At 42.8% G+C, this 19,961-nt stretch overlaps 1 long non-coding RNA gene and 1 pseudogene across 1 annotated transcript; one reads left to right on the top strand and one right to left on the bottom strand.

Moving 5' to 3' along the window:
• LOC135541199 (fidgetin-like) overlaps positions 1-3,910 on the top strand; it is a 35,144-nt pseudogene extending 31,234 nt beyond the window's left edge.
• Positions 3,911-13,624: 9,714 nt separating this feature from the next.
• On the bottom strand, positions 13,625-19,336 carry LOC135541198 (uncharacterized). Its single transcript, XR_010455936.1, has 5 exons — positions 18,585-19,336; positions 17,250-17,399; positions 17,000-17,096; positions 15,603-15,723; positions 13,625-14,846 (listed from the first exon to the last, which is right to left on the bottom strand). It is a non-coding gene; the product is annotated as an uncharacterized LOC135541198 (long non-coding RNA).
• Positions 19,337-19,961: the final 625 nt, after the last annotated feature.

Here is a 19,961-nt window from a genome sequence, read left to right as displayed (position 1 = left end):
GATCTGAGAGGAGGCTCCTACGACGATGTGGGTCTGGCCTTTGATAGCACCATGCTTTGATAGTGAGATGACTGTGTGTGTGTGTGTGTGTGTGTGTTAGTATTTGCAGATAGTCTTCGGGGATTATATAAAATAGTGGCTCTTGAGCCTCAGAGGCAACAAAGGAAGCTAGGTGACTGAAGTGTGTGTGAGATGTAGCGAACGAGCCAGAGGAGGAGGGGGGGGGGATGAGGACAAAGATGGGAGGGGGTAATGAGAGAGGGTGGACAGGGAAAAGGAGAGAGAAAGGTAGGAGAAAATGGAGATGGAAAGGCAGAGAGAGAGAGAGAGAGGTGACGGGGTGGAGGTGCAGTCCGGCACTGTGCGGTGTATGGCGGAGGCCTCATACACAGGGTGTTGTAATTCATAGCCAGCTGTGGCTCTGGTGTGTGTGTGTGTGTGTGTATTGATGAAAGCAGCAGAACACTGACGACGGGGGGAGATTGCTTTGCTGCACTAGGCGAGGCGCGTTCTGAAACCATCTCCGGCCGCCTGAGATGAGAGAGGGATTATGGAGTGACCTGCCATGTCTGTGTCATATTGTTCTGTGCAGGGTGCATTATTTTGTCCTAACCTGGTAGCGACCAGCCCGGTCCCAAGGCAGGGAGACGGTGTCCTTCATGTGATCTGTCAGTACTCGTGTCATATTTACCATCCGTTTTCCTAGAAACAAAAGAAATGCGTGAGGCCGAAAAGAATCAGACAACTTAAATGTCAAGAATGTTCGTTAGTTAGTCATTTTCATGAATGTAATATTTTAGTTTATTAAAGATGCACTTTGCAGAAATTGCTCTGCCATTTCCTGGCTGCAAAAATTATAATAGTTCGCCTAATTTCAGTTTATGTGACAAAACAAGCAAGTATAGTATAGAGAATCATTGTACCATCTAAACCGCTGTGTAATATATTTTCCATAACCATATATTGTATTTTTAGCTGTTTGAAGTTGGTGAACAAAAAGTTCACCAACAAGTGAAAGTAAAAGACGCAAAAACTAAGCTTATGAACAGAAAGCATGAAAAAAGCACACATAGAACAGATTTACCGCTTCTTAGACTTGCTTTCAATGAGAATGACAGATCTATAAAATACATTTCTATGTGAATTTGGTCGGGTCGCCCAAAATGTTACATATTGCCGCTTTAAGCCATTCACTAAATGAAACTGATGGACATCAAAAATAAAATATACAATTATTATTCACAGTAATTATTATTCAATATAAAGTAGCACGTAATGTAAAATTTCATTAAACTAGAACACATTTTGCTCAGTAGTACATTAGTCATCATGGATGTTAATTATTGATCATGATGTGTGAATCATGTCATAAATGACCCACTGTATAACCTCATAAATGACCCATTGTTTAACCTCCGAGCTCAGATTCATATACACATTCATGAGTTGTATTCTCGATTTTATATTGAAGAAATGGCAGCAGTGAATCTCCATGATTAAGCAAAATACAGTGAGTACTATCATAAGCATGACAGTGTTTGATCGCACCCAATAAACTGTCATCACATCACAGCCATTATAATCAATCCGTTGACAGCATAGCGAAGACCAATTGACAGAGAGCCTAAGTGAAGAGATGCTGAATTTTGAGTGGCTGTACCTTGTCTTATAAATAAGACCAACCTAACTGTCCTGTCTGTCTCTATGCTCTTGCCGTTGCAGGCCTAAAGATGCAGTGGACCCCAGAGCACGCGCAGTGGGCAGAGCAGCACTTTGACATCACCTCTACAACGCGCTCGCCGGCCCACAAGGCCGAGGCTTACCGGGGTCACCTGCAGCGCGGCAGCAGCACATACCAGTACGCCTGGGCCAATGATGACATTTCTGCGCTCACCGCCTCCAACCTGCTCAAGAAGTACGCTGAGAAGTACTCTGGCATCCTGGAGATGCCCAGTGAGAGGGCCCTGCTGAACTCCTACGCCGAGTCCGGGATGAACGGCAGGAAGGGGGATGGCGAGGCCTGGCAGGAGGGGGTGTACTGCGTCCCCGAGGGGATGTCTATGAGGAAAGGAGGGGTGGCGGCGGAGGTGGCTGGTATGTGCAGCTCTCCGTCCCCGAGCCTGGCCTCCAGCGGCCTAACAGAGCCTGGTTACTCCAGCAGCAGCTGTGGTAGTCACACCGCCACGGCCCTCCACTCCTCTGCAGGCTCCTCTCAGGAATACAGCCACAGCTACAGTGGCTCCTACCTGGGCTACAGCTCCCAGGTCACCACCTCCCCGCTGCACAGCTCCGGTCTCTTGCAGCCCCTCCTCCGCCACCACACCCCTCCCTTGTCCCGACCTACAATGGGGGATCCTCCAACCTCTCTGGCTACAATTACCCACATGCCGGGTACCCCTCCCAGAGCTCTGTGGGGCCAGGCTACAGCCCTGGGGGAGCCCCCCCTCCATCCTCCTACCTACCGTCAGGGATCGCCGCTCCCACCCCCCTGCCCCCCTCCTCCACGCTCCCCGGGTACCCCTACCAGTCGCACAACCTCGGCCCCATCGCGCCCACACCTCTGAATGGCAGCTCGTCCAACTCTCTGAAGAGAAAAGCCTTCTACATGACAGGGCAAGGAGAGATGGACTCCACTTATGGAAATTTTGTCTATGGCCAGGCGCGCAGCTCCGCAGAGAGCCCCATGTACAGGGTACCGGACAGCAGCATCTCAAATGCGGGCGGAGGGAACAGTTTTGACAGGATCGCTGACAAGTCATCTTTGCCGTTTAATCCCCACAAGCAGCCCATGGCCTCTGAGCAGTCTGCAGGCGGAGCACTCACCCCTCCGTCCTATGCCTCCACCCTGGGTGGCTCGCGCTCGGCCGACTCCCTGGGCAGCTTCACCTCTCCCTCCCTAAGCGACCAAGGGGACGAGCACCGCGTGCACCTCTCCCACCTCTCCCTGACGGGGGCGACCTCATCCTCCCGGCCCGCTGAGGAGCAGCTGAAGAGCAGTGACCCCCACCTCCTGGACATGGTGACCTCTGAGATCCTGCAGCAGGGACCCCAGGTGGACTGGAGTGACATTGCAGGCCTGGAGCTGGCCAAGGCCACTCTGAAGGAGGAGGTTCTCTGGCCCATGCTACGTCCGGACATGTTCAGGGGCCTAGGTTCGGCCCCGAGGTGCATTCTACTGTTTGGTCCCAGAGGGACGGGCCGGACGTTGCTGGGCCGCTGCATGGCCAGCCAGCTGGGGGCGCCCTTCCTGCAGCTCAGAGGCTCCACCTTGGCCACCAAGTGGCTGGCCGAGGGTGACAAGATCCTGCAGGCCTCCTTCCTGGTGGCGCGCTGCCGCCAGCCCTCAGTGCTGTTCATCAGCGACGTGGACATGCTGCTCTCGGCCCAGATCAACAACGAGAGCCCCGCTCACCGCCTCAAGGCCGAGCTCCTGGCCCAGCTTGATGCGTTGCTCCTGGGGCCGGCCGATGACTCCAACAACCACGTCCTGGTGGTCTGCTCCACCAGCAAGCCTCAGGACATGGACGAAGGGCTGCGACGGTACTTTGGCCGGCGGGTCCTAGTGCCGCTGCCGGACGGTTCGTCCCGCCACCACATGCTGAGCCAGCTGCTGTCCCAGTCCCAGCGCAAGTACTGCCTCAGTGAGGAGGAGCTGGTGCTGCTGGTCCAGCGCACAGAGGGCTTCTCCGGCCTGGACGTGGCAAGGCTGTGCCAGGAGGCCCTGGTGGGCATGCTGCACACCTCCTCCCAAGGCCTGGACCTCTCGGTGAGCATTATGCCCACAGGCCAGATGCGACCCCTCACCTACCAGGACTTTGACAGTGTTTTTTGCAAATTCCAGCCCAGTATATCGCAGAAAGAGATCGACACATACACCGAGTGGAACAAAATGTTTGGGTGCGGTCAGTGAACCTCGGGGGGGGGGGGGGTCCTCAAGAAAGAGGCGTTGGGAATTCTTTGACCTGGCTGTGGTGCTAACCAGAGAGGAAGTCATACAAGAGGGGCGACGTAACCCCCCCCACACATGAGACCTGACACCAGAGGTGGAGAAACATCAAGAGACTTGGTTGGAGTGATACCTGATGGTTTGGCAGGTAACGAGCAGAGATTTCATTAGGATGCTTGACACTGCTAAAGTCAGGCATTGTTTACACATTTTGAAGGGGTCAACTTGAGACAGAGGAGGACCCTGTGTGTATATATATATATACCTTTGTTGTTGTCTCCTAAAATGTAGTTGGCTAACCAAGTGCCTGTAGTGGTGCTTTCTAAATTCTAATTTCTTTTTTTATGTATAATGATTTTGTTTGCCTCACAATCTACATTAATGGCATGTGCTGATATTAAGAGCTTTAAACTTCAACAGCGAGATTAAAATTAGAGTGGCGGTTGCCAATGGAGATGGTCAATTTTTTTCTCCTGCCATTTCACCAAGTATCAACAGTATTCCTCAGGGGGTGACAGTAATCTGGACCCCCGATCCATACACTTCATCTCTTTTGATCCTCTGTCTGCAAAAAAAACTCAGGAAAGTGTTTGTGAATTGTACAGTACCTCAACGACATCACCACACATAAGCACTATGATCCTCTGAGAGTATTAAGACCAGGATTTGTGTCATGTATATAATATCTAGAGAAACAGTGTTAGGTTTACCTCAAACCTTCTCGGTGAGACGGTCAAGGAGATGAAAATGAATGTAACCAGATTTAGTTCTGGAACGACGGGACAAATAAGTCAATATGGAGGTGCTTAAAGTGAAGAATTTGGTGATGAGTTCCGTTTCCATTTTAAGGTTTTTCAAAAATGCGATGCCCTAGTGTGTTTTTCTGATCCTGCCTTGTGTATTGATTGAATCAAGAGCGTTGTTCACCTGGTGTTTTAATGAGGCACTGATGACCACGTATAGTGGATTATATTGTTGTCAACAACCCACAACTCTTTAGATGGAACGGTGGACTTCGGTTGCTATTGCGTTATCACAGGAAGCCATAGAACTGCTGTACTTGACGATAAAGCAGAAACCAAATGAAAGAAAGCGAACGGTGCCGTGACACAGTTGTGTGACTCCGTATATTCCCAGAATAAATGCAACATCAGGATCACACATACTTTCTGTTCCACCTTGGTTGGTTTTAACTCACCTAGGAGGCAGCAGAGCAGTCGGGGACAGCCTCAGATCCAAAATGGCTAGTTGCTAATGACTGCTCTATGTCAGCCAGTTGAGTCAGTTTGAATGAGAAAAGGCTGCCATCTTTATTCATCACCGAGGTCAGAGGTTCAGCACCAGGGGCTCAATTCCAAACCGGTTTTCAGTTCCTTACCAGAGGTCCTCATTGGCTTAACCAGGTACAGATCTGACATGATTGGATTGTTCACAGCGGTATGGCTGTAGAGCCACCTAGACCTCTGGAATGCTCTGGGGATTTTCGGTCATATTGCTAACACCTATCCAGTTGTGTCATATCTGCAAGGAGACTCAACAAGGGCTTGCGGGTAGGAGCTAGAATTTGTTTTAAGATATTTGGCCAATCGCATCTTCATTGTACAGTATGTGCACACATTACCCCAAGAACATGGTCAGGGTGAATATACTACTAATTTGACACTCGTCCTGGCTCTTAAAGGACCAGTACAGTCAAAAATGTGATTTTTCTGTGTTTTATATATATTTCCACACTATGAGGTCGGAATAATACTGGGAAATTGTGAAAATGATGATAATGTCATTTTAGTGTAAGAGCTGTTTGAAAAGACTGCCTGAAATTTCTGCCTGTTTTGGTGGGATGGGGTTTTGGCCATTCGTGGTGAGATCACCATGCGGTAAATTAGTTATTAGACCAATAAGAAAGAGAGTACCAAACCTCTCTGCCAATAACTGCACATGTTCTGTTTTCCACTCCACACTCAGACCACTCCCAGGATGTCCTAGCAAAATTCTTGCTTGAGAAATTGCCCTTTGCTGAGAGCAATCACAGTAAGGTACTTCAATGTTACCCAGAAATGATTTGATATTGAGATAAAAACAGCTGCATTGCACCTTTAAGAAACGTCCAGTCAGTCTACTGTGGTCAGTTCCAAAAGACCCACAGAACAGTGATTCATAGCTCATTGTGTTGCATTTGAATGTATTTTGTTGCTCTTCTTTTGTTCTCTGTGCGTGACTGTTGCTAAGCACCACAATGGTGATGTTGAAGTACCGTAGGTATATTATTATTATTGTACAACAGCTGCACTAGAGCATTCCTTTGTGTGTATTTCTGTCTCGTCTTTAATAATCACAGGTTTGCAATCCCCGAGCACTGAGATTGCCAGTACCATGTTGCTTGCGTTTACGTTTTTGTTTGTTTTGTCAACTTGTGACCAGTGTAACGTTTACCTCTTCCATTGATTGGTATTATTTCCAATTCTGGTTTGCATACCTTTTCCATTTTAGCACTCAAATGAATTTAGATGTAACTTGCTGTGACTGCACATGCGCTAGTCTACCACGATGTCTCGGATATTTAAGATTGAACACTTCTCCAATTTCTCTCACTTGGGTAGATTAAAGGGTGGATCCACGGAAGTAACATGACCATAATATAACCACTTACATGGCCTTTGAAACTTTGACTCAAATTATACTTCACTCATATAAAATAATGGTAGGTGGGAGAAATGTACAATGTTTTATTGATATACTACAAACAGACAAACTTTAAAACACAACACATCCATGTTGTGCTCTCCGCTTTTGTTTACCTCTGGAGTTACTTAAGAATTAGCTGGATGCACTTTCACATAACTTTAATTCATCGGAATGTTCAAATGTTTCACAAACCTGAAACGGTGTCAACAGACTAATACACACAGCCTGAGTGTGCTGTATGTGTAAAAGCTCATCGCTAGAAGGCTTATTCTGGAAATAGAAAATGGAGTCTCCTACATTCTCCTTGACCCGCATCCCAGGCGTGTGAATCTCACTTCTCCATTCACTCTCACTGAGGTGAGGAAAGGACACGCTGAGGTGTGGTGTGTGTGTGTGTGTGTGTGTGTGTGTGTGTGTGTGTGTGTGTGTGTGTGTGTGTGTGTGTGTGTGTGTGTGTGTGTGTGTGTGTGTGTGTGTGTGTGTGTGTGTGTGTGTGTGTGTGTGTGTGTGTGTGTGTGTGTGACAGCGCGGCAACAGCACATGGAAACTGCAGTGCAGTGTGTCAACAGCCTGACCAGAACGCGGTCTATCCCATAATTCAGTCTGCCATCTCTAAACTGGTGTACATGAGAGCACAAAAAGCCCATTCCTTCACATATACAGTACTTTCGACACAACCAAATCACTTGAATTGTACTTTCCAACCAATCTTGTATTCTTTGTTTTGTTGCTATGTACTTGGCTTCATTTTTGTCTTTGTACCAGAGCTGGCAAGCAATGTTATTGGTGGTTTCTGTGTTTGTTTATTTGTCCCTTTCTATTCAATCATTTTATTATAGTGTTCTTTAAAACATTTCTACCTCATGGCTACATATTATACATGTAGTATTTCATTTATGTCTTTTGAATGTCCTACATTTGTTGAAAAATCGAACAAAAGAAAAACAAAAAGGAAATGGGTGGGAGCAGGAAATCACAGGTCCTTGAGCTTGAGTCTACCTCAGAGGCACTGAGCAGAGGAGATGGTGGTACAGTCTAACGTGTGTCTGACAAAACTGGATGCACACTCACTCAAGACACCGAGCGACATATAGACACACAACACCCGCAAGGAAACATTTCTGGTGGACGGGAGGAAACTGCTGGACTTTGCAGGTCCTCTCCGAGGTTTCTCTTGATGCATCAACCAATGCGTTGCTTTAATCTTTGGTGAACTGTAATTGTGTGATTGTGTATATTACGTGGGCACACATGAATATGATTTGGTTTGTGTGGGATTTTATATATAATTAGTATATATAAAACACACATGCACAAAACTTTAACTGAGTGTAACGTGTTTCTGTTGTACATATTTATATACATAAATACAAACAAAATGCACCACATACATGTTTATATGTGTGAATATGTTGCCATACTTGCAGTCGACTTAAATGTATTTTCATGTAATCTGTCTGAGGTACAAAAGACAACAACTGATTCATTAAAGATGTTTTCTTGAAATAACATTTTCTGGTTGTATTTTTTTAAGATCTAAGGTCTTTTTGTGTTCCTTGAAATAAAGCTTGTTTTCATGACATCCTCTAACTGTGTTGAATGCCAACATAACAGTAGAGTTTACACTCTTAGAAAAAAAGGTGCTACGTAGAACCATACTGGGTTCTCCAGTTTGTCCCCATAGGGGAACCTTTTTTGGTGCTAGGTAGAACCCTTTACCTAAAACCCTCTATGTAGGACTCTTAAAAAGAACCCCCTGTATATGGTTCTACCTAGAACCCTCTGAAGGATCCTTCCAATAACCATTCTTTATCATCTAAAGGTTCTTCCTAGAACCCTTTATGAATGGTTCCACCACCCTTTAAATGAATTATAACAATACATTATACACTGATTGTACAACACATTATGAACACCTTCCTGCTAATGAGTTGCACCCCCCCCCCCCCCCTTGCCCTCAGAAGCTCCTTCATTTGTCAGGGCATGGACTCTACAAGGTGACGAAAGCGTTTCAAAGGGGTGCTGGCCCATGTTGACTCCAATGCTTCCCACGGTTGTGTCAAGTTAGCTGGATGCTCTTCTTGGTACACACAGGAAGCTGTTGAGCGGGATGAACCCAGCAGCGTTGCAGTTCTTGACACACTCAAACCGGTGCGCCTGGCACCTACTATCATATCCCGTTCAAATGCACTTAAATATTTTGTTTTGCCCATTCACCCTCTGAATGGCACACATACACAATCCATGTCTCAATTGTCTCAAAAATCCTTATTTAACCTGTCTCCTCCCCTTGAAGTGGTTTTAACTGTTGACATCAATAAGGGATCATAGCTTTCACTTGGTCAGTCTATGTCATGGAAAGAGCAGGTGTTACTAATGTTTTGTACACTGTATATATCATGAGGCCTTTCATTGAGGGCCTAGTTATATCCTAACAGAGTGGTGTTAGGAAACCCTGGTTTACAGGCACTTCAGGCCTGCAATTCACATGATGCTTTCTTGCAAAGTGATGTGTACTTCCTAATGGAATCCAGACAGAGTTAGGATATCCAACAAGTCACATTTTTTATCACCCGCAACATTCATTCAGAATTAGGGAAGATTGAATACTGAGACTACCTCAATGATCTAAACTGTAACAACCATCTCTTTAGCGTGGGCAATAAGTCCAACGACTAACAGATTGGTTTAGTTAAAAAATATGTTATTTGTCTTTGTTTAGCATAAAATTAAATCAACCAATCAATGTAGATGCAAGAACACATTTGAAAAAATTCTAAAAATCCCCCTAAAATAGAACATGCTGGAAAATATGATATATGGTTCCATGTAGAATCCCTCTTGCCTTCAAAAGATCCCTTATTGCCTTTCCAAAGAATCCTTGCCTTCCAAAGATCCCTTATTGCCTTTCCGAAGAATCCTTGCCTTCAAAAGATCCCTTATTGCCTTTCCGAAGAATCCTTGCCTTCCAAAGATCCCTTTTGGAACCCCTTTTTCTAAAAGTGTAGTTTCTATTTAAATCAAGGCTGTACTTGTGAAAAAACAAAGTCCCTGCTCTGCTAGATCTTAGTAATATATATGTATATATACATTATTATTTTTTTTGGGGGGGGGCTAATTGAATTGTTTAAATATACTTTAATGTTAAATGTTGTTTTTACACAATGTACATTTCCTGTAGTGCAAATGATTTGATATCAAACACAGATAAAAAGGAATATCTTCACAGCAAGATGCCTTGTGTATGCCGTATACAGTAGATAATGCACATTTGTTAACAAACCTTGTGCCACCTCAACCTACATATGTGTGCAATTAAAATATTTCTGTAATTTTGCAGTACACCAAAAGTGTAGTCATACATTTCTCTCATTAAAATGTAACAATTCATTTATTTTTGTGGGGAAAGTGTCAAGTGAAAACACTAAAACCTTACCTCACACAAAGAATTCACATAAAATGACTACTATGAATGTAAATTAGGTGCTTTTTTCTCTACCATTTTTGAAAGCATCATTATATGGTTGATGGTAAGCGTAGGAAGCTAGCTACAGTGTAATTAGCTGTGCAAAGCAGACAGAGATTTCAGGTTGATTTCAGGCAATGGAGGTTCTGCTTGGTCTTTGTCTATTGTACTTTGCTACATGTTCTCTCTTTATAAGGTCTGTGAGATTTGAGGTTCAGCCACTGCTCCTTTTTCTTGCCTTGTTTTTAAAACAAAACATGAAATGTTAAGTTGATTTGAAAAGCTACAACCAGTCCCATCCTTACTGCGTGTATGTACATTCTACTACAGTTTGGCCCAATATGTTGCAGGTCCAAGGTCTTCTCATTACAATACAAACCTTGGATGGGCTTATAGATACAGTACATAATGTTAGCTCATTCAGGTTTCATTGAAACAGTTATATATGTATGTATTGTTATGGTAATCTTATGAGTACCGGTAGATCATTGGTGGAGCTCTGTTAAATCAATGTGTTGTCATTTTGTTGATATCAAAGAGGCACTTACTCCTGTGCTCTTCATTTGCATTGCAAATATTGGTGTGTGCGTGCCTGCGTGTGTGTGTGTGTTTGTGTACGTGTGAACTTGGAGGGTTACTCTGGTCACCACTGCACACCTAGAATCACCTGGCTAGAGCAAGACTCAATAGGATACACCTAACATACCTCTCCCTGCACAACATTTCAAATATGCAACGTGATAATTCTCTTTATGTAGCCTTAAATGTGCAATAGATTCAAATTGTGAGAGGAAATTGCCCAAAGCTCTAGAAGAGGTGGATGGAAAGAATACATTATGCAAATAACACAAAGGACTGAAGCACTTGAAAGCCTAATTCCACTATAATCAGCATACTGTGTCGTTTAATATGTTTTCACCTCTTATTAAAAGTGACTGTTCTTCTGCACTGTCAGCCGGCTGGATCTGACATTGGACTGAGACAACGGACAGACCATCACGCTTTCGCATTCCGCCGCCAGAGCTTTTAGATGATGGTTACATATTCCACCCCCCCCCCCCCCCCCCCCCCACAAGTAATTATGCGCCGGAGAGTCCAGAAATAAGGTTTAATTACACAGTAATCGCCTCTGATGGACACTAGGAAGTGGTGAGCACTGCCAGACTGCAATCCATCAATGACAAACCTCTGTCCACTTTTAATTCCTCCTCATTTGCATCATAACCTCCGCACCAAGTTGCACAACCGCTGTTAAATGCTAATGGGACCTGTCTCTCCACTCAAAATGAATGCTTAAGCCCAATTTCACTCCCTCGCTCTTTCATCCCACTCTATCCTTTCTCTCTCTTTTTTTCTCTCTCACTGTCCATCGCTTCTCCCTTTCTCTCCCTCCCTGCTCTTCCCCCTCCCTCCCTGCTCTTCCCCCTCCCTCCCTCTCTCAGCCAGCGTTAACGGGTGAAGAGAACCCACAGCGTGGTCAGTGATGCGCTAATTGGGAGCAGTTTTATCTCTCCAGCACTAATAGCGGCCCTGCACCGACAACCCTCAGCATGGGTGGTGTGGAGGGTGTGAGAGGAGGATGGAGAGAAGAGGCGAGGAAAGGAGGAGAGTAGCGGGCATGTCCTGTATAGGAAATGTAGATCACAGCACAGATCTAAGTATGATTGGCCCCTCCAGTCATAGTTAATGCGAGTCTGGAGGGACCCCATACACAATTTCCAGCTTCATTAATTGAAAATTGTGTTTTTTTTCCTTTGGGGGGGGGGGGGGTGAATAAAATAAAACACCTTGGCCATTTATCAAGTATTTTGTCTGTTTTATTCCCGCCACTCATTGACGAAGAAGTGGGGGACTATCTAATAATCGGTGCCGTCATGATGAGTCGCTATAATCCAAGCCCTTATTGTTTCACCGCTCTAACAGAGAAGTAAATACCCACAATGTTTTGCTGTGTTGATGCAGACACTGTGTGGAAAATAATAATTTGAAGTCTCATCACAACACACATGGAAATAAATCTGATATTAAACATTCCACACTGGCTCTTGATAGTGCACACAAACACCTTCTTTTTTCATCATTAGCGCATCTTGTTCATTGCATTTTACCGTAATTGGAATCAACATGTATTGTTCGAATTCGTGACCTCCTACTTGTTTTCCCTCAGATGCACAAAAACAATATATTAATGTTGAGAGGGACTGATAGCAAAGAACACAAGGTACTATTTTTTTAAATGAGCATTTGTTTTATTAGCGTCGTGTTTCTTTAAGCAAAGTGTTGTTGAAAGAGGCCCTTTGTGGTTCAAAGTTCCTATTTTAATCCATTTCAGTGTTTTAGAATAAGAATATTGCATTCTTAAGAAAATACATTCTACTACTTAATCTATCATCTGTGTGTCTGTTTTCAAACAGGTAATATTTTTAAGCAAATTATTTGGGGTGTAGAACAAAACGTAAGACACATTCTTAAGTATAATCTTGAAGAGTGCACAGACTTTGTTTCCTCAACAATGTCTGTTTTCCTAGAGCTGGTCTCTTCCGAACACTGTCACTCCTCAGGCAGCCTCGATGCCACCCTGCCTCGCTCTCAGAAGACATAACATTCATGTGTGCCCTTTAAAAACAAGCATGCTTGGAGGTTTCAGAGAGACATCGCAAAATTGATACATCTTAGAATGTTTTTAAAGGGATAGTTCACCCAAATTACAAAAAACACATTTTTTTTGTCATTTGAGTGAACAATCCCTTTAAGGTTGTCAAGACTGGATATTTTTTGCTGATGCTTAATATGTAACTCTGGTTTATTAGTCCTTTCCCTATGCAAATTATACATGATTAATAATGTATTCTTTTTATGATAATACATGATTATGATAATGAGAGACATCTTTAATGCATGACATTGAGATATTGATAACACGGTGCATTTTGTCATGCAAATTGTATGTCTGGAACTCATGGAGTAAGCCTAATTGACACTTACTTCAGGTTGTCAATAAATACATGGACAGTTCAGTCTCAGAGATAACCGCCATTTGTTATACTCAAGCCAATACATCATTCACTTATTCAGCTTCATTCATGATGCCTTATCATATCCGATAGAGACAAGATCAAGATCTCTCTCTTCACTATAGCACTGCTATTCATAGATGTACAGTATCTTCATTGACTATCATCACAAGTCATCGGAGATGTAGCCTATCCGTATCCCTGCCCATACATTTTAGATTAGAGTTGATAGAGCTAATAGAAAATATGGCGGGTATAACGTCCCTTATCAGTGCGGCGCTCCGTCTATTACTGAGCCCCAAACGTTCGCTAATTACTCAAACAAGCGGAGATCAGTTTCATCCAGTCCCCCTCAATGACTGGGAGTCAGATGCTGATGTCTTCACTTCATCTCCCTTCTCCCACCTTTAATGCTTAAAAGGGACTCTGTTGAGTCGGTCGTCACAGGAGAGTAGAGCTTTATTAAAAACAATAGCTTCAAAGTAGAGCTTTATTAAAAACAATGGTTATAGAGTAGAGCTTTATTAAAACAATGGTTATAGAGTAGAGCTTTATTGAAACAATGGTTACACAGTAGAGCTTTATCGAAACAATGGTTACAGAGTAGAGCTTTATTGAAACAATGGTTACAGAGTAGAGCTTTATTGAAACAATGGTTACAGAGTAGAGCTTTATTGAAACAATGGTTATAGAGTAGAGCTTTATTGAAACAATGGGTACAGAGTAGAGCTTTATTAAAACAATGGGTACAGAGTAGAGCTTTCATAGTTATTTTAGAGCTCTTACTGCTTTGTGTTGTCAGATTACACTGTGCTTTAACGCTCTCAGACACACAGGCAGAGGCTGTCATGTTTGACTCAGCCGTGACTGATGGACAGGCAGACAGATATGCAGCAGAGGCCTACTGTGGGGCATCAGCGTGCGTTCACATAGTGTGATAGCAGCGCTAGATAGGCTGACAAAAGACAGACTGAAGTTCTGAAGGGATTTTTGGTGGGTTTCTCCTCGAATCTATCGTCTGGTGTGTGTGTGTTTGTCAGACTGACTGCTTTTTGTTCAGATCATTTCACAATAGTCTTTCCATCGTTTCTTCCTTTCTGTAGACAGTGGAGTAAAATAGTTGGGAGAAAGACCCAAAAAAACTTAGCACATGGAATTGAAGCTAAAGCAAAGGACATTCGTTATCCTTCCCCATCAACCTGGTCTCAGAGCATTTCGTATTATTTTGTATGTACAGTTGAAGACGGAAGTTTACATACACTTAGGTTGGAGTCATTAAAACTCGTTTTTCAACCACTCCACAAATTTCTTGTTAACAAACTATAGTTTTGCCAAGTTGGTTAGGACATCTACTTTTTACATGCCACAAGTAAATTTTCCAACAATTGTTTACAGACAGATTATTTAACTTATAATTCACTATAACACAATTCCAGTGGGGCAAAAGTTCACATACGCTAAGTAGACTGTGCCTTTAAACAGCTTGGAAAATTCCAGAAAATTATGTCATGGTTTTAGAAGCTTCTGATATTCTAATTGACATATTTTGAGTCAATTGGAGGTGTACCTGTGGATGTATTTCAAGGCCTACCTTCAAACTCAGTGCCTCTTTGCTTGACATTATGGGAAAATCAGAAGAAATCAGCGAAGACCTCAGAAAAAAATATTGTAGACCTCCACAAGTCTGGTTCATTCTTGGGAGCAATTTCCAAATGCCTGAAGGTACCACGTTCATCTGTACAAACAATAGTATGCAAGTATAAACACCATGGGACCACGCAGTCATCATATTGCTCAGGAAGGAGACGTGTTCTGTCTACTAGAGATTAATGTTCTTTGGTGCGAAAAGTGCCAATCAATCACAGAACAACAGCAAAGGACCTTTTTTTTAAAAAATCAAATCAAATTTTATTTGTCACATACACATGGTTAGCAGATGTTAATGCGAGTGTAGCGAAATGCTTGTGCTTCTAGTTCCGACAATGCAGTAATAACCAACAAGTAATCTAACTAACAATTCCTAAACTACTGTCTTATACACAGTGTAAGGGGATAAAGAATATGTACATAAGGATATATGAGTGAGTGATGGTACAGAGCAGCATAGGCAAGATACAGTAGATGGTATCGAGTACAGTATATACATATGAGATGAGTATGTAAACAAAGTGGCATAGTTAAAGTGGCTAGTGATACATGTATTACATAAGGATGCAGTCGATGATATAGAGTACAGTATATACGTATGCATATGAGATGAATAATGTAGGGTAAGCAACATTATATAAGGTAGCATTGTTTAAAGTGGCTAGTGATATATTTACATAATTTCCCATCAATTCCCATTATTAAAGTGGCTGGAGTTGAGTCAGTGTCAGTGTGTTGGCAGCAGCCATTCAATGTTAGTGGTGGCTGTTTAACAGTCTGATGGCCTTGAGATAGAAGCTGTTTTTCAGTCTCTCGGTCCCAGCTTTGATGCACCTGTACTGACCTCGCCTTCTGGATGATAGCGGGGTGAACAGGCAGTGGCTCGGGTGGTTGATGTCCTTGATGATCTTTATGGCCTTCCTGTAACATCGGGTGGTGTAGGTGTCCTGGACCTTGTGAAGATGCTGGAGGAAACAGGTAAAAACATATCTATATCCACAGTAAAACGAGTCCTATATCGACACAACCTGAAAGGCCTCTCAGCAAGGAAGAAGCCACTGCTCCAAAACTGCCCTAAAAAAGCCAGACTACGATTTGCAACTGCACATAGGGACAAAGATCGTACTTTTTTGAGAAATGTCCTCTGGTCTGATGAAACAAAAATAGAACTGTTTGGCCATAATGACCATCGTTATGTTTGGAGGAAAAAGGGGGAGGCTTGCAAGCGTGAAGAACACCATCCCAACCGTGAAGCACGGGGTGGCAGCATCATGTTGTGGGAGTGCTTTGCTGCAGGAGGGACTGGTGCACTTCACAAAATAGATGGCATCATGAGGAAAGGAAAATTATGTGGATCTATTGAAGCAACATCTCAAGACATCAGTCAGGAAGTTAAAGCTTGGTTAAAGCTGGGTCGCAAATGAGTCTTCCAAATGGACAATGACCTCAAGCATACTTCCAAAGTTGTGGAAAAATGGCTTAAGGACAACAAAGTCAAGGTATTGGAGTGGCCATCACAAATCCCTGACCTCAATCCTATAGAAAATGTGTGGGCAGAATTGAAGAAGTGCAAGCAAGGAGGCCTACAAACCTGACTCAGTTACACCAGCTCTGTCAGGAGGAATGGGCCAAAATTCACCCAACTTATTGTGCGAAGCTTGTGGAAGGCTACCCGAAGCGTTTGACAATTTAAACAAGTTAAACAATTTAAATTCAATGCTACCAAATACTAATTGAGTGTATGTAAACTTCTGACCCACTGGGAATGTGATGAAAGAAATGAAAGCTGAAATAAATTATTCTCTCTACTATTATTCTGACATTTCACATTCTTAAAATAAAGTGGTGATCCTAACTAAGAAAGCACATTTTTACTAGGAATAAATGTCAGGAATTGTGAAACTGAGTTTAAATGTATTTGGCTAAGGTGTATGTAAACTTCCGAAGGTGTATGTAAACTTCAACTGTAAATATCTGAATTCACATTTACAGTGTTACGTGAGACCTGGCTGTCAACATAGGCGATTTGGTGCCACTTTCTATGAGGACCTCTGTTCATAGCAGTGGAGGCTGGTGACTTGAATAATTGAGGAGGATGGGAGACCCACGGTATAGGCGCAGAATGCACGGAGACAACAAAGTGTTTGTTTTTTTAATCGTCAAAGACAAATGACTTTAACTTAAAGCATTTAATAAAGTCATTTATGGTACAATATTATGGGGAATGAGGGGGCTACTTACACCATGTTGGAAAGGGATTACAGCAGTGATTGAATGAAGGTATGAGGCATGAGTTGAGTTGAGGTATGAGGCTTGACCAGTGCAGGACAGGATTTGACTTAGGAAGACAAAAAACAATAACACACCACATTACACAGTTAGACAAAAGAGTTAAGAATGAGTTAGTCCAAGCAAGGAGTAAAATCATTGATGTGTAATAATGAGATTGTTTCTACATACAGTAATGGGAGAAAATTGATAGGGTACTCACAGTGCTTGGAGGGGAAGTATTCAATGTGCGTGCCAGTGTAAGAGCGGGCACATGAGAAGGGGCTTCAGTTAATGTCAGGAGAAAGTTGACAATGGTAGTGAAGTGGAGTAGTCATCACCTCTTTAAATCAGGGAACAGGAGGGGACTTGGCTGTAAATACAAATATCAGATACATTCCATTACAGCTGCGCCATCGTAGGTTTGGACAACGACTTGCTCTATGAAGTCTCAAAATTAATAAAGTCAAACACGGATTACACATCTCGCTCACTTCACACATCAAAGTATCCAAAGAAATGTTCCTGAATAAAGCCCTGATCATCCACATACCTGATGATAACTGACAACTGCAAGCAGACTGGTGGCACCATAGGTCCCAGAGCGGTGGGGCAATTTTTACCCACTGAGACCTGGAGTTTGTCCTTATATAAACTAGGAAAACTCTATAGCAGTGTATGACAGTGATTAATCAGTTGTAAAAATGGTTTTATATGGGCTATGATGTGACCAGTTTTCCTAATCAGGTCACATGGTTTGAAAAAAAAACTCCTGGGGGGGGGGGGGGGGTGAAAACCCTGTCAAACTGCAGCTACCTTATATTTGTTCATCTAAATTATATTTAGACAAGATTAGGAGTGGGATTTCGTGGACCCAGACACATAGATAACAACTGATAGACAATAGAACTCACAGGGCTGAGCTTGCTTTATGTATGTTTGCATCATGCAGGCCTATGCAACTGTAGGCCTTATAAAAAAAATGTACTCAAATCTGTCATCACTATTATGTTGATTAATTAATTCCAGTTAATCGTTTTGGATTTTAAAAATTTTGTCAGCCAAGCCAGCCCAATTTTGAATAGAAACTCAATTTGATCACATACATATTTTTTCCTGACACACAAATGGACTATAAATACATAACGTTACCAATTAGTTTACCCTGACCAGATGGACAGGATACATAGGCTGTATGCATCTGTTCTTATTAGTAGCCTACAGTTGATCAGACTGAAATAGTCTCGTTTTCAACCCAGGTTTCTCATGTTTAGGTGTAGCCTAGGCTGCTGCAACATTTATGTAATGACTTTTTGTTTGTGTCTGTTCGGAGTGATTATGTGTTATCATTTTTGCTAAATAAATAGCGGAAGAAAGTGGAAAGTCTACTTGAGTGTACAATAAAAAAAATGCGCTGCGTCAACCGCTCTCTCTTCTAACTTGTAATGGATGATGCGATGGACGCTATCAAATCGTTCGGAATTGTTTTCGACAAAACAGAAAATACAGAAAGTTCCATATGTTCAGCAAGTGTTAGTCCATCGTAACGTGCAATTACCTCTGCAAGCTCCTTGTAGTAGTTGCCCTTGTTGGTGGAACTTTACCTCTCGTCGTGTCCTCTAAAAGTAAATTATTGCATGCCAAAAAACGCAGTTGTGTTGATAAGCAGCTTGATAACATCCCTGTTTCTTCTTACTTTCTCGTTGTGTTGCGCAGTTTGAATACGCAGACCTTTGTCATAATCGATGCAGCTTTTTCCCAGAAGCTTGAATCTGATGTGGGCATTTATGTGCTCCCTGCTTCTGTTTTGCCATTTAGCTGAACGATCAATGTTCTTCAGGTCACTGTACCCACCTTTCGACCAAGGCGCAGACTTTCCAAAAAGCAGGTAAGGTCAGCAATAAATCCTGCTTCGATGAAAGTTCCCTGTTAACCAGATATACTTTTGATACCAGTTGGTATTGAACGCCCTCAACTTTTCATCCTTCATGAAGCTGAGTTCAGGCAGAGGTCAAACCCTGCATTTAATTTGCAACTTTTCCATGTACCCCAGACAATGAAAGGGGTTCTTCAACAAAAAGTCCATAACATTTTCGGCAGCATTGGCCATTCTGGCAGAGAAAACTACACATTCGCGCTGGTAGCTAGCTAGCTACTGAAGTTAGCAAGGCAACAAAAATAAAGTTCTAAAACCGAGAAAACAATTCATAATATACCTCCTCCATCTCCTGTAATTTGAAAAAACTAATTTGAATGGAATAATATCCCCAAAATGCTAAACTATCATTCTTCACTCTTAATCCAACAATGTCACCGGATTTCTCAACACATAGAATACCCATAATGCTCTGTGACACAATCCCAATTCAACACACTAGGTTTATTCTCTGATTGGATGGACAACATGTCAGTTTATACTGCAAAAGCTTTGATTGGTTGGAGGGCGTCCTCCGGAAGTGGTCATAATTACCATGTATGTCTATGGAAGGGTGTGAAGCCTACGAGCCTCCTCGGTTTTGTATTGAAGTCAATGTCGCCAGTGGAGGACAGACGCTAGCTGACCTCAGGCTACACCATGGCGCTACCCCAGACAGTGCTTTTGAAGTTACTGTAGACCTTCATTGGAAAACAATGTATTTCAATCAATTATTTGGTGACATAGGAATATATTTGGTTTAGTTTTATCTAAAAAGGATAACTTTTTTAATGTTTCACAATAATAATAATAAATTAATTTCACTGAGGAGGATGGTCCACCCCTTCCTCCTCTGAGCAGCCTCCATTGGTTCATAGAGGTTCGACGATGTGACTACTCTCTCGGCTACAGAATCACACCATGTATGACTACCAATGGTTACATCCAATTAGTAGTTTTCCTTGTTGTTTTATGTTAGTTAAGACAACTTACAGTCCACATTATCACCACCACTTGTCT

Source organism: Oncorhynchus masou, chromosome 6 (assembly GCF_036934945.1).
Source record: "Oncorhynchus masou masou isolate Uvic2021 chromosome 6, UVic_Omas_1.1, whole genome shotgun sequence".
NCBI lineage: Eukaryota > Metazoa > Chordata > Actinopteri > Salmoniformes > Salmonidae > Oncorhynchus > Oncorhynchus masou.
Note: the sequence above shows the minus strand (reverse complement) of the source record. Positions and strands in the feature narration are given on the sequence as shown.